Raw genomic sequence first — 13,309 nt, 5'->3', positions numbered from 1 at the left:
TCCTCGACATCGTGGTTCATCCAATGAGATCATCGAGGAGCATGTGGGAGCCAACATGGGTATCCAGATCCCGCTATTGGTTATTGACCGGAGAGTCATCTCGGTCATGTATGCGTGTCTCCCGAACCCGTAGGGTCTACACACTTAAGGTTCGGTGACGCTAGGGTTGTAGAGATATTAGTATGCGGTAACCCGAAAGTTGTTCAGAGTCCCGGATGAGATCCCGGACGTCACAAGGAGTTCCGGAATGGTCCGAAGGTGAAGAATTATATATAGGAAGTCTAGTTTCGGCCATCGGGAAAGTTTCGGGGTAACCGGTATTGTACCGGGACCACCGGAAGGGTCCCGGTGGTCCATCGGGTGGGCCCACCTATCCCGGAGGGCCCCATGGGCTGAAGTGGGAGGGGAACCAGCCCCTGGTGGGCTGGTTCACCCCCCATGGGCCTTCCCCTGCCCCTAGGGTTGGAAACCCTAGGGGTGGGGGGCGCCCCACTTGGCTTGGGGGGCAAGCCACCCCCCTTGGCCGCCGCCCCCCTTGGAGATCCCATCTCCTAGGGCCGGCGCCCCCCTACGGGTCCTATATAGTGGGGGGGAGGGAGGACAGCCGCACCCTAGCCCCTGGCGCCTCCCTCTCCCTCCTGTGACACCTCTCCCTCTCGCTAAGCTTGGCAAAGCCCTGCCGAGATCACCGTTGCTTCCACCACCACATTGTCGTGCTGCTGGATCTCCATCAACCTCTCCTTCCCCCTTGCTGGATCAAGTTGGAGGAGACGTCTTCCCAACCGTACGTGTGTTGAACGCGGAAGTGCCGTCCGTTCGGCGCTAGGTCGTCGGTGATTTGGATCACGACGAGTACGACTCCATCAACCCCGTTCGCTTGAACGCTTCCGCTCGCGATCTACAAGGGTATGTAGATGCACTCCCCTCTCCCTCGTTTCTAGATGACTCCATAGATTGATGGTGATGCGTAGAAATTTTTAAAATTCTGCTACGTTCCCCAACATTGATCTCCATCTCCAAAGCATTGGCATGATCTCCATCATCACTGGCACAACACCTTGATCTCCATCGTTGTGTCGGCGTCGTCTCGCCAACTATTGCTTCTACAACTATTGCTAATGCATAGAGATAAAGTAAAGCAATTACATGGCGCTTAAGTGATTGATACGCAGGTCATACAATAATTAAAGACAACCCTAAGGCTCCTGCCGATTGTCGTACTCATCGACATGCAAGTAATGAACTTATTATGAAGTTGCTATTTAACCTTCAGCATGGACTGTCGTAGTAAAATCCGATTCAACTAAAGTAGGAGAAACAGACACCCGCCAGCCACCTTTATGCAAAACAAGTTGCATGTTAGTCGGTGGAGCCGGTGTCATGTGCGTGGACATGTAAGGTTGGTTCGGGCCGCTTCATCCCATAGTGTCGCTGGATCAAAATAAGACATTGGTGGGAAGCAATGTGAACATCACCTCCCACAACTCCTTTGTGTTCTACTCGTGCATATTATCTACGTATAGACATGGCTCATGATGCCACTGTTGGGGAATGTTGCATGGAAAACAAAAAAATTCTACACACACGCAAGATCTATCCATGGAGATGCATAGCTATGAGAGGGGGAGAACATCTACATACCCTTGTAGATTGCTAAGCGGAAGCGTTTATCAATACGGTTGACGTAGTCGTACACCTTCACGACCCATCCCAATCAAGTACCAAACGTACTGCACCTCCGCGTTTAGCACACGTTCAGCTCGATGGCGTCCTCGCCTTCTCGATCTAGCAAGAGAGGCAAAGCAGTAGATGAGTTCCGGCAGCACGACGGTGTCATGACGGTGGTGGTGAAACTATTCTGCAGGGCTTCACCAAGCACAACAGACGTGGATGGAGGAGGAACTAGAACTAGAGGGAGAGGGGGTGCCGCACACGGCTTGGGGATCGTGGTGTGTCTTGCCCCCTCCCCTCCTCATATATACATAGGTGGAGGGGGAGGAGGAGCTACCCTAGGGCGCGTCCCAAGGGGTTGGCGGCCGCCCTAGGCGCCTGCCCTAGCCGCCCCCTTCCTTCTTTGGCACGTGGGAGGAGGAAAGGGGGGCCGACTGCCCTATGGCACCTCCCCTTCCCTTTCTCCCTTGTGTGGAGAAAGGCGGGAGGGGGCTAGCTCCTCCCCTTTCCTTTACAGGGCCGGCGGCTAGTGCAAGGGCGTGCCAGCCCCCTGCGGGCCGGTGTGCTCCCCTCCCCTTGTCCCGTTAGGACCAATAACTTGCCGTGGCTGTAACACCCTCGATGCGACTATATCTCCCACGTGTCGAGGCACGACTTAGAGACATAATCGCATTGAAGGCATATGTCGCAAGTTAGGCAATCTTCACAACATCCCATGTAATATAGATAATAAAAGGGGAGATAACATAGTTGGCTTACACTCGCCATGTCAATCAAGTACATAAATAGCATTACATCACTCAAATACTCATGGCCCGACTACGGCGCCAAAATAAAAGATAACCCAACAAGCGACACAGTCCCGATCACCCCAACTGGGCACCACTACTGATCATCAGGGAAAGACACATAGTATCGTTGAGAGTCCTCGTCGAACTCCCACTTGAGCTCGAGCGCGTCACCTGGAGAGGAATCATCAGGCCCTGCATCTGGTGTAATAGTAATCTGTGAGCCACAGGGACTCAGCAATCTCGCACCCTCGCGATCAAGACTATTTAAGCTTATAGGTATGGCAAGGTAAATATATGTGGAGCTGCAGCAAGCGACTAGCATATATGGTGGCTATCCTGTTCGCAAAAGAGAGCGAGAAGAGGAGGCAAAGCGCGAACGAATAACTAGAGGGCAAACCTGCGGCAAACATTACTCCAACACCGTGTTCACTTCCCGGACTCCGCCGAGAAGAGACCATCACGGTAACTCACACGGTTGATTCATTTTAATTAAGTTAAGGTTCAAGTTATCTACAACCGGACATTAACAAATTCCCATCTGCCCATAACCACGGGCACGACTTTCGAAAATTCAAATCCCTGCAGGTGAGTCCCAACTTAGCCCATGACAAGCTCTCACGGTCAACGAAGGAATAGACCTCCTCCCGAGACATTCCGATCAGACTCGGTATCTCGGTTCTACAAGACACTTCGACAAGTTAAAACAAGACTAGCAACACCACCCGAATGTGCCGACAAATCCCGATAGGAGCTGCACATATCTCGTTCTCAGGGCACACTCAGATGAGACATCCTACGAGTAAAACCAACCCTCAAGTTGCCCCGAGGTGGCCCCATAGTCTACTCGGTCGGACCAACACTCAGAGGAGCACTGGCCCGGGGGGGTTTAAATAAGATGACCCTCGGGCTCCGGAAACCCAAGGGGAAAAGAGGCTAGGTGGAAAATGGTAAAACCAAGGTTGGGCATTGCTGGAAAAGCTTTAATCAAGGCGAACTATCAAGGGGTTCCCATTATAACCCAACCGCGTAAGGAACGCAAAATCTGGGAACATAACACTGATATGACGGAAACTAGGGCGGCAAGAGCAGAACAAAACACTAGACAAGAGGCCGAGCCTTCCACCCTTTACCAAGTATATAGATGCATTAAGATAACATGGCAATATAATGATATCCCAACAAGTAAATAAATGTTCCAACAAGGAACGGTCTCCAATCTTCACCTGCAACTAGCAACGCTATAAGAGGGGCTGAGCAAAGCGGTAACATAGCCAATCAACGGTTTGCTAGGACATGGTGGGTTAGAGGTTTGACATGGCAATTTGGGAGGCTTGAAAGCAAGTGGTAGGCATCATAGCATTGGCATAGCAAAAGAGCGAGCATCTAGCAAAGCAAAGATAGTAGTGATTTCGAGGGTATGATCATCTTGCCTGCAAAGTTGTCAGAGTTGACTGGATCCTCGAAAGCAAACTCAATGGGTTCCTCGTTACCGAACCCGTCTCCCGGCTCTACCCAAACAAGACAAACAAGCAAACAGAACACAATCAACCACGTGCAAGGATCAAACAATATGATGCAAGGATGGTATGTTATGCGGGATGCGATGCGGGATGCATATACAAGATTTGACAAGGAATGCATGAACCTGGCCTCAACTTGGTAATCCAAGTGTGCCACTGGAAAGATGAGATGAAATCGCTTGAAAACGATATAAGGAACGTCGGAATCGGAGTTACGGTTTGGAAATGGCAAGCAATTCAAATATGACCATGTTCTGCGATTTACAGCAAGTAGTCAACTAAATGCAACAAGATGAACATGCTACAGCACCCAAACATGGCATAAAAATACATGGCAGGGATGCATTCCTGATTCTTAACAAAAGTCTAGCACTGAGCTATGGCCAACTCATCCACTAACAAGTTCAAACAAGCATGGCAAAAATGCATATGGTAAACAGATTTCAGACTTGGTGAAATTAACACTTGTCTGGAATTTCAGATCAGGTAGTACACTTTGGAGCAACAAAACTATATGCTACAGGACTTGAACATGGCAAAGTAAAGCATGGCATGGAGCTACTCAAAGAGCTTAACAAAAGTCCCTTAGTGACCTTGAGCCAAAAGGGATAAGAAAATACAATTGCAAGCATGTGAACATGGCAAAAACATAATCAGTTCTCAGACTTAGTGAAAACTGGACCATGCTGAAAATAGATATCAAGTAGGCATGTTTACGAGCTCGATGCACTCACTATGGAGCAAGTCATGAAAAGCTAAGAATACACCCATCAAGAATACACAAAATGCAAGCTAGACATGGCAAGAACAATAGCATAGCATGCACGGATCAACTACAACATCCTCGGCAAAATCGCTAACAAGTAGACAATCTACCCAGATTCACGAAGTAGCAAAAGTAGAGATCGATTGACTCAAGCTAGGGTGCTCCATAATTGCAAAAAAGACATGGATGGATAGAGCACTACAAGATTAACAAAACATCCTTACTGATCATCCTCAAAAGAGGCACGGATCACTAGGAAACAACATGAACATATGGCATCATGAGAAAAACAGATCAAGGACTTAGTGGAAATGCGAAGTCCCTGAAATCAGCATTACCATGTGCCTCACTTTGCAAGCTTGTGCTAGTCACCACACACATCACAAAAAATACATGGGTTGCACCTCTGGAAAGATTGCAAAACCCTTAACTAAACATATGTAGAGCTCATGGGCATATCATGCACACAATAATCATGGCAAAAATGACAAATATTTAAATGGAGCAGCAGATCTGACAATTATCTCAAGTAGTACTCTTCTAACAGCATTTCGGGCATCGAGATGAACTCTAATGAAAATGATGCAATGAGATGAAATGATGTGCTCTCTAAGACGAACATTTTGATATGCTATATGCGCGAAACGGAGCTACGGATGCAAAGTTACGGCACGATGAACATGGGCATATGAACTAGGGTTTCGGGAGAAAGTCAACCGAGTTTTGGATCTGGATCTGGCCGGCGCGGATCCCGAGGTTCGTCGGAGTTACTGTTCACCGGAGGAGTTCGTAGCGGCCGGAGCTCGTGGACGTCGCCGGACTTGGCGGATCCGGCCGGAGGAGGACGGGGGCGGCACCGGCAAGGCGATGGCGGGCGGTGGCCGGACCGGGTGTGGCGGCGCGCGGGCGAGTCGCCGACGACGAGGCAATGCCCGACGAGGTGGGCCGCGGCGGCGCCGGCCGGCGAGGCGGCTCGGCCGCGGGGCTCGCAGGCGCGGGCGCGGGGCGGCTCGGGCCGCGGGGGCCTTCCTCGAGCCGTGCGGGCCGGTGCGGTGGGAGACGGCGGCGGCGAACGGCGGCGTGCCACGTGGCGGCGGGGAGGCAGATCGGACGTGTCCGGCCGGCAGAATTTTTGTCCGGTCGCGAGGAGAGGAAGAGAGTTAGGGTTTCACCCATGAATTTCGGAGGGGGTTCTATATATAGGCATAGAGGGAGCTAGGAGAGTCCAAATGAGGTGCGGTTTTCGGCCACGCGATCATGGTCGAACGCTCTAGATGATGGAGAGCGTTTTGGTGGGTTTTGGGCCAACTTGGAGGGTTGTTGGGCTGCAACACACATGAGGCCTTTTCGGTCCCTCGGTTAACCGTTGGAGTATCAAACGAGGTCCAAATGATACGAAACTTGACAGGCAGTCTACCGGTAGTAAACCAAGGCCGCTTGGCAAGTCTCGGTCCAATCCGGAAATGTTTAATCCCCACACACGAAAGAAAGGTAGAAATGACCACCGGAGGAGAATGAAGCGCCGGAATGCAAAACGAACAACGGGGAAAATGCTCGAATGCATGAGATGAACACGTATGAAAATGCAATGCACATGATGACATGATATGAGATGCATGACAACGATAACAACACACGGAGACAAAAACCCGAACCCGAGAAAATAAAATAACTTAAGGCCGGAAACGGTAAGAGTTGAAATACATATTGGGAAAGTCATATCCGGGGTGTTACAGTGGCCTTTCGGAACCCCTTCTGGTGATCCGATAAATATCCGGTGTGTTTTGAAACCTTTTGCGGAGACCAAATACTATCATCCTATATATCAATCTTTACCCCTGGACCATTCCGGAGCTCCTTGTCATGTCCGTGATCTTATCCGGGACTCCGAACAACATTTGGTCACCAACATACATAACTCACATAGTACTATATCATCAACAAACGTTAAGCGTACGGACCCTGCGGGTTCGAGAAAGATGTAGACATGACCAAAACACTTCTCCAGTCAATAACCAATAGCGGGACCTGGATGCCCATATTGGTTCCTACATATTCTACGAAGATCTTTATCAGTCGAACCTTTATGACAACATACGCAGTTCCCTTTGTCCGTTGGTATGTTACTTGCCCGAGATTCGATCGTCGGTATCTCCATACCTAGTTCAATCTCATTACCGGCAAGTCTCTTTAATTGTTCTGTAATACATCATCTAGTAACTAACTCCTTAGTAACTTTGCTTGCAAGCTTTTTGTGATGGTGTATTACCGAGAGGGCCTAGAGATACCTCTCCATCTTACAGAGTGACAAATCCAATCTCGATTCCGCCAAGTCAACAGACACCTTTGGAGATACCTGTAGAGCAACTTCATGATCACCCAGTTACGAAGTGATGTTTGATAGCACACAACGTATTCCTCCGGTATCCGGGAGTTGCATGATCTCATGGTCTAAGGAAAATGTATTTGACATTAAGAAAGCAGTAGAAAAAACTGAACGATCATATGCTAAGCTAACAGATGGGTCTTGTCCATCACATAGTTCTCCTAATGATGTGATCCCGTTATCAAATGACAACTCATGTCTATGGTTAGGAAACCTTAACCATCTTTGATCAACGAGCTAGTCTAGTTAGAGGATCACTAGGGACATAATATTTGCTTATGTATTCACACATGTATTTAAGTTTCCGGTCAATACATTTCTAGCATGAATAACAAACCTTTATCACGAACAAGGAAATATGATAATAACCAATTTATTGTTGCCTCTAGGGCATACTTCCAATAGATGGGGTGCCTGGCCTGTGCTTCAGTCTGTTCCACTGGCTTATCAGGGCTTCAACTATGGACAGTACATTAGTTGTGACGGGTTGTCGATGATCGATGGGATATAGACAGCAGATTCTGGGCAAGATGATGGCCTACGTCTTTGGAATGAGCACATGGCAATGGTTAAGGCTGTAGTTGAATAGTTTATGTAGGGAGCTCAGCCGGAAGAATTCAGTTTTTGTCATGTAAATGAGCATGAGATTGTGATGGAAGTGCCAGTTGAACAAAACCTTCTTGAGTTCCTCATTCACTTTTATGCTAATGTCTTCACTCCTTGTATTGGTTGGTCTGTGGATCGACTCCTTTGGAAACCAGGTGGATGACTTTTGCTCAAGGGATGCAATGTTTTCTGTTTGAGTTGGTGTGGCTGCCTGTTACACTCGGTTCCATTTCTTGTTATTTTCCCCAGGAACCAACTCTGTCATCTGCTCCCCTGATGCTTGGGTCGTTGCTACTTCTTGAGCTTGCATTGGTTTTTCCCTTGAAGAGGAAAGGGTGATGCAAAAAAGTAGAGATATGTATTTCAATCAGTTAAGAACCAAGGTATCAATCCAGTAGGAGGAACACATGAGTATCCAATGATAGCACCTACACAAAAAACAAATACTTGCACCCAACAATATAAAGGGGTTGTAAATCCCTTCACGGTTACTTGCAAGGATGAGATTTGATAGAGATAGGTATAAAAGATAAATAAAAGTGAAAAATAAAGTGAAGATAAATAAATTGCAGAAAGGTATTTTTTGGTTTTTGGTTTTGCATATCTGAAAAATAATATGATGAAAATAGACCTAGGGGCCATAGTTTTCACTAGAGGCTTCTCTCTTAAAAGAACGCATATGGTTGGTAAACAAATTACTGTTCAACAATTGATGGAAAAGAGCATAGTTATGATGATATCTAAGGCAATGATCATGAATATAGGCATCGCGTCTGTGAAAAGTAGACCAACTCCTTCATGCATCTACTACTATTACTCCACACATCGACCATTGTCCAGCATGCATCTAGTGTATTAAGTTAACAAGAACTGAGTATTGCCTTAAGCAAGATGACATGATGTAGAGGAATAGATCCAATCAATATGAAATAACCCCATCTTTTTATCCTTAATTGCAATAATACAAATACGTGCCTCGCTACCCCTTCTGTCATTAGGTGAGGACACCGCAAGATTGAACCCAAGACAAAGTACCTCTCCCATTGCAAGAAAAATCAATCTAGTTGGCCGAACCAAATCAATAGATCAAAGAGAAATACAAAGCTATCTTAATCATCCATAAAAGAGTTCAGAGAAGACTGAAATAATATTCATAGATAATCTGATCATAAATCCACAATTCATCGGATATCAAGAAACGCATCGCAAAATAAAATTACATCGAATAGATCTCCAAGAACATCGAGGAGAACATTGTATTGAAGGTCAAAGAGAGAGAAGAAGCCATCTAGGTACTAGCTATGGACCAGTAGATATGTGGTACATGTAGAGGCCCTCCGTGATCAAATCCCCCTCCGACGGAGTACCAGAAAAGGCCCCAATATGGGATCTCATGAGGATAGAAACTTGTGATGGCGGAGAAGTATTTTTGGTGTGTCCTATGGTATACGGGGAATATTTGGGTATTTATGGAGCTAAGATTACGGTTGGAGAAGTCACAGGTGGCCCACAAGCCTAGGGGACACCCCCGCCCCTAGGGCACGCCTCCCGAGCTTGTCGTGACCACGTGGCTATTCTGGACTCCTCCTAAAGCTTCCTAGGTGTCTTCTGGTCCAAGTAAAATTGTCAAAAACTTTTGTTCCGCTTGGACTCCATTTGTTATTGATTTTCCATCAAAGATAAAAACATGACAAAAACAGCAATTGGCAGTAGGCACTAGGTTACTAGGTTAGTCCCAAAAAATGATATAAAATAGCATAATAATACATATAAAACACCCAAGATGGATAATATAATAGCATGGAAGAATAAAAAATTATTAATACATTGGAGACGTATCAAGCATCCCCAAGATTAATTATGTGCGTCCTCGAGTAGGTAAATGATAAAAAAATAGAATTTTTTGTTGTGGAATGCTACCTAACATGTTTAGCATGTAATCTTTATTTATGTAGCATGAATATTCAGATCCATAAGATTCAAATCAAAATTTTAATATTGACATAAAAACAATAATACTTCAAGCATACTAATAAAGCAATCATGTCTTCTCAAAATATTATGGCTAAAGAAAGTTATCCCCACAAAATTATATAATCTTGTCATGCTCTATCTTCATAACACAATTTATTTATCATGCACAACCCCGATGACGAGCCAAGAAATTGTTTCATACTTTTGACATTCTTAAACATTTTTCAACTCTCACACAATACATGAGATGAGCCATGGATATAGCACTATTGGTGGAATAGAATATGGTGGTGGAGGTTGTGTGGAGAAGGCAAACAGGAGAAAGCCTCACATCGACGAGGCTAATCAATGGGCTATGGAGATGCCCATCAATTGATGTAAATGCAAGGGGTAGGGATTGCCATGCAACGGATGCACTAGAGTTATAAGTGTATGAAAGCTCAAAAAGAAAACTAAGTGGGTGTGCATCCAACTTGCTTGCTTGTGAAGACCTAGGGCAATTTGAGGAAGCCCATCATTGGAATATACAAGTCAAGTTCAATAATGAAAAATTCCCATTAGTAATATATGAAAGGGACAAAATAGGAGACTCTCCATCATGAAGAACATGGTGCTACTTTGAAGCACAAGCGTGGAAAAGGATAGTAACATTGTCCCTTCTCTATTTTTCTCTCATTTTTATTATTTTTATTTTTTCCTCTTTTTGGGCTCTTTGGCATTTTTTCATTTTGGGCTCTTTGGGCTCTTTTTTATTTAAGTCCGAAGTCTCATCCTGACTTGTGGGGGAACCATAGTCTTCATCATCCTTTCCTCACATGGGACAATGTTCTAATAATGATGATCATCACACTTTTATTTACTCACACAAATCAAGAATTAAAAATATGACTCTATATGAATGCCTCTGGTGGTGTACTGGAATGTGCAATGATCTAGAGTGACATGTATAAAAAATATGGATGGTGGCCAAGCCAGAAATACTATGTCAACTATATGATCATGCAAAGCAATATCACAATGATGGTGTTTTTCATGATGAAACGAACTGGTGGAAGTTGCACGGCAATATATCTCGAAATGGCTATGGAAATGCCATAATAGGTAGGTATGGTGGTTGTTTTGAGGAAGATACAAGGTGGCTTATGTGTGAAAGAGAGTATCATATCACGGGGTTTGGATGCACCGGCGAAGTTTGCACCAACTCTCAAGGTGAGAAAGGGCAATGCACGGTACCGAAGAGGCTAGCAATGGTGGAAGGGTGAGCGTGTGTATAATCCATTGACTCAACATTAGTCATAAAGAACTCACATACTTATCGCAAAAGTTTATTAGACCTCGAAACAAAGTACTAACACGCATGCTCCTAGGTGGGTAGATTGGTAGGAAAATACCATCGCTCGTCCCCGACTGCCACACGTAAGGAAGACAATCAAAAATAAATCATGCTCCAACTTCATCGCAAAACGAGAGACCATACGTGCATGGTTCGGGATTCACAAACCTTAACACAAATATTCTTACTAAACCACAATTACTAACTAGCATGACTCTAATATCGCCATCTTTATCTCTCAAAACAGATGCAAGGAATCAAACTTCTCATATATTCAATGATCTTCATGAAAGTTTTTATTATATCTCTCTTGAATACCCATCACATTAGGACTAAATTCATAACCTAAGCAAATTGCCATAATATTTTTAAGACTCTGAAAATAATATAAGTTAAGCATGAGAGTTCACCAATTTCTTCAAAATAAAACCACCGTTGTGCTCTAAAAAGCTATAAGTGAAGCTCTAGAGCAACTACCTAGCTCAAAAAATATAAGTGAAGCACATAGAGTATTCTAATAAATTCACGATTAATGTGTGTCCCTCTCAAAAGTGTGTACAACAAGGATGATTGTGGAAAACTAAAAAGCAAAGACCCGTATAATACAAGACACTACGAGGAAAACACATATCATGTGGTGAATAAAAATATAGCCTCAAATAATTTACTGATGGATTGAAGACAAAAGAGGGGATGTCATTCGGGGCATCCCCAAGCTTAGATTATTGGTTGTCCTTGAATATTACCTTGGGGTGCCTTGGGCATCCCCAAGCTTACGCTCTTGCCACTCCTTATTCTGTATTCCATCAAAACTTCACCCAAAACTTGAAAACTAAACAGAGAACTCGTGAGATCTATTAGCGAAACAAAGCAAATAACCACTTTTAGGTATTGTTGTAAACTCATTCCAATTTTATATTTGTATTATATCTACTGTATTCCAAGTTTTACATGGCTCATACCCCCCAATACTACCCATAGATTCATCAAACTAAGGAAAGAACACAATGAAAACAGAATTTGTCAAAAAGAGAATAGTCTGTAGTAATTTGGACTTTAGGCAAACTTATGTAACTCCAAAAATTCTGAAAAATTAGGACAACGTAGGAAATTTGTATATCAATAAATTGGATAAAAACTCATAATTTTATCACGTTCCAGCAGCTCAGATCAATTCTGTTACTAGGCGCAAAAGTTTTTGTTTTCTCACAAAATGAAATCAACTATCACCCAGATAATCCCAAAGGTCTTACTTGGCACAAACACTAATTGAAACACTAAAACACTAAAACACTAAAACACAATCATAACAAAAATATAATTGCATAAACTCATAAAAACAGAAAATAAAATATTGGGTTATCACCCAACAAGCGCTTTTCTTTAGAGCCTTTTAGCCAGACATTGATAATTTTAAGGATGCTCGCATGAAAGACAAGAATTGAAGCACAAAGAGAGCATCATATAACATGTGATAATCACATTTAAGTCTAACATAATTCCTATGCATAGGAATTTTATAAGCAAACAAATTATCAAAACAAGCAAAAACTAGCATATGCAAGGAAGAAGAATAAAACATTGACAATTTCAACATGAAGAGAGGTAATTTTGTAACATAAAAAATTTTACAACCATATTTCCCTCTCTCAAAATAATTACATGTGTGATAATACTCAAATTCAACAATATAGCTATCACATAACATATTCTCTACATGATCCACATGCATGCAAAGCTGACACTCTTCCAAAATAGTGGGAATATCATCAAATAAAGTCATGACCTCTCCAAGCCCACTTTTATCAAAAAAATCAAAAGATTGATCACTCTCCAAATATGTGGGATTATTTTTACCTAGAGTTGACACTCTTCCAAACCTACTTTCAATATTATCGCGGACATATTCATCATGAGGCTTAAATAAATTTTCAAGATCATAAGAAGAATCACCTCAATCATGCTCATTGCAATAAGTAGTGGACATATCAAAATTAGCATCCTCGAGCTTGAGGTTTTGCATATTATTAGCACAATTGACATTAATAGAATTTATAATAAAACCATTGCAATCATGCTTTTCATTCAAGGTGCTATCGTGAATCACTTCGTAAATTTCTTCTTTTAACACTTCATCACAATTTTTAGATTCACGAATTACAAGCAAAACTTCATAAAGATAATCTAGTGTACTCAAGTCACTAGCAATTGGTTCATTATAATTGGATATTTTAAAAAGAATAGATAGTGGATGAGGATCCA

This window comes from Triticum dicoccoides, chromosome 6A, assembly GCF_002162155.2.
Source record: "Triticum dicoccoides isolate Atlit2015 ecotype Zavitan chromosome 6A, WEW_v2.0, whole genome shotgun sequence".
Lineage (NCBI taxonomy): Eukaryota > Viridiplantae > Streptophyta > Magnoliopsida > Poales > Poaceae > Triticum > Triticum dicoccoides.
This window is presented reverse-complemented; position numbering follows the sequence as displayed.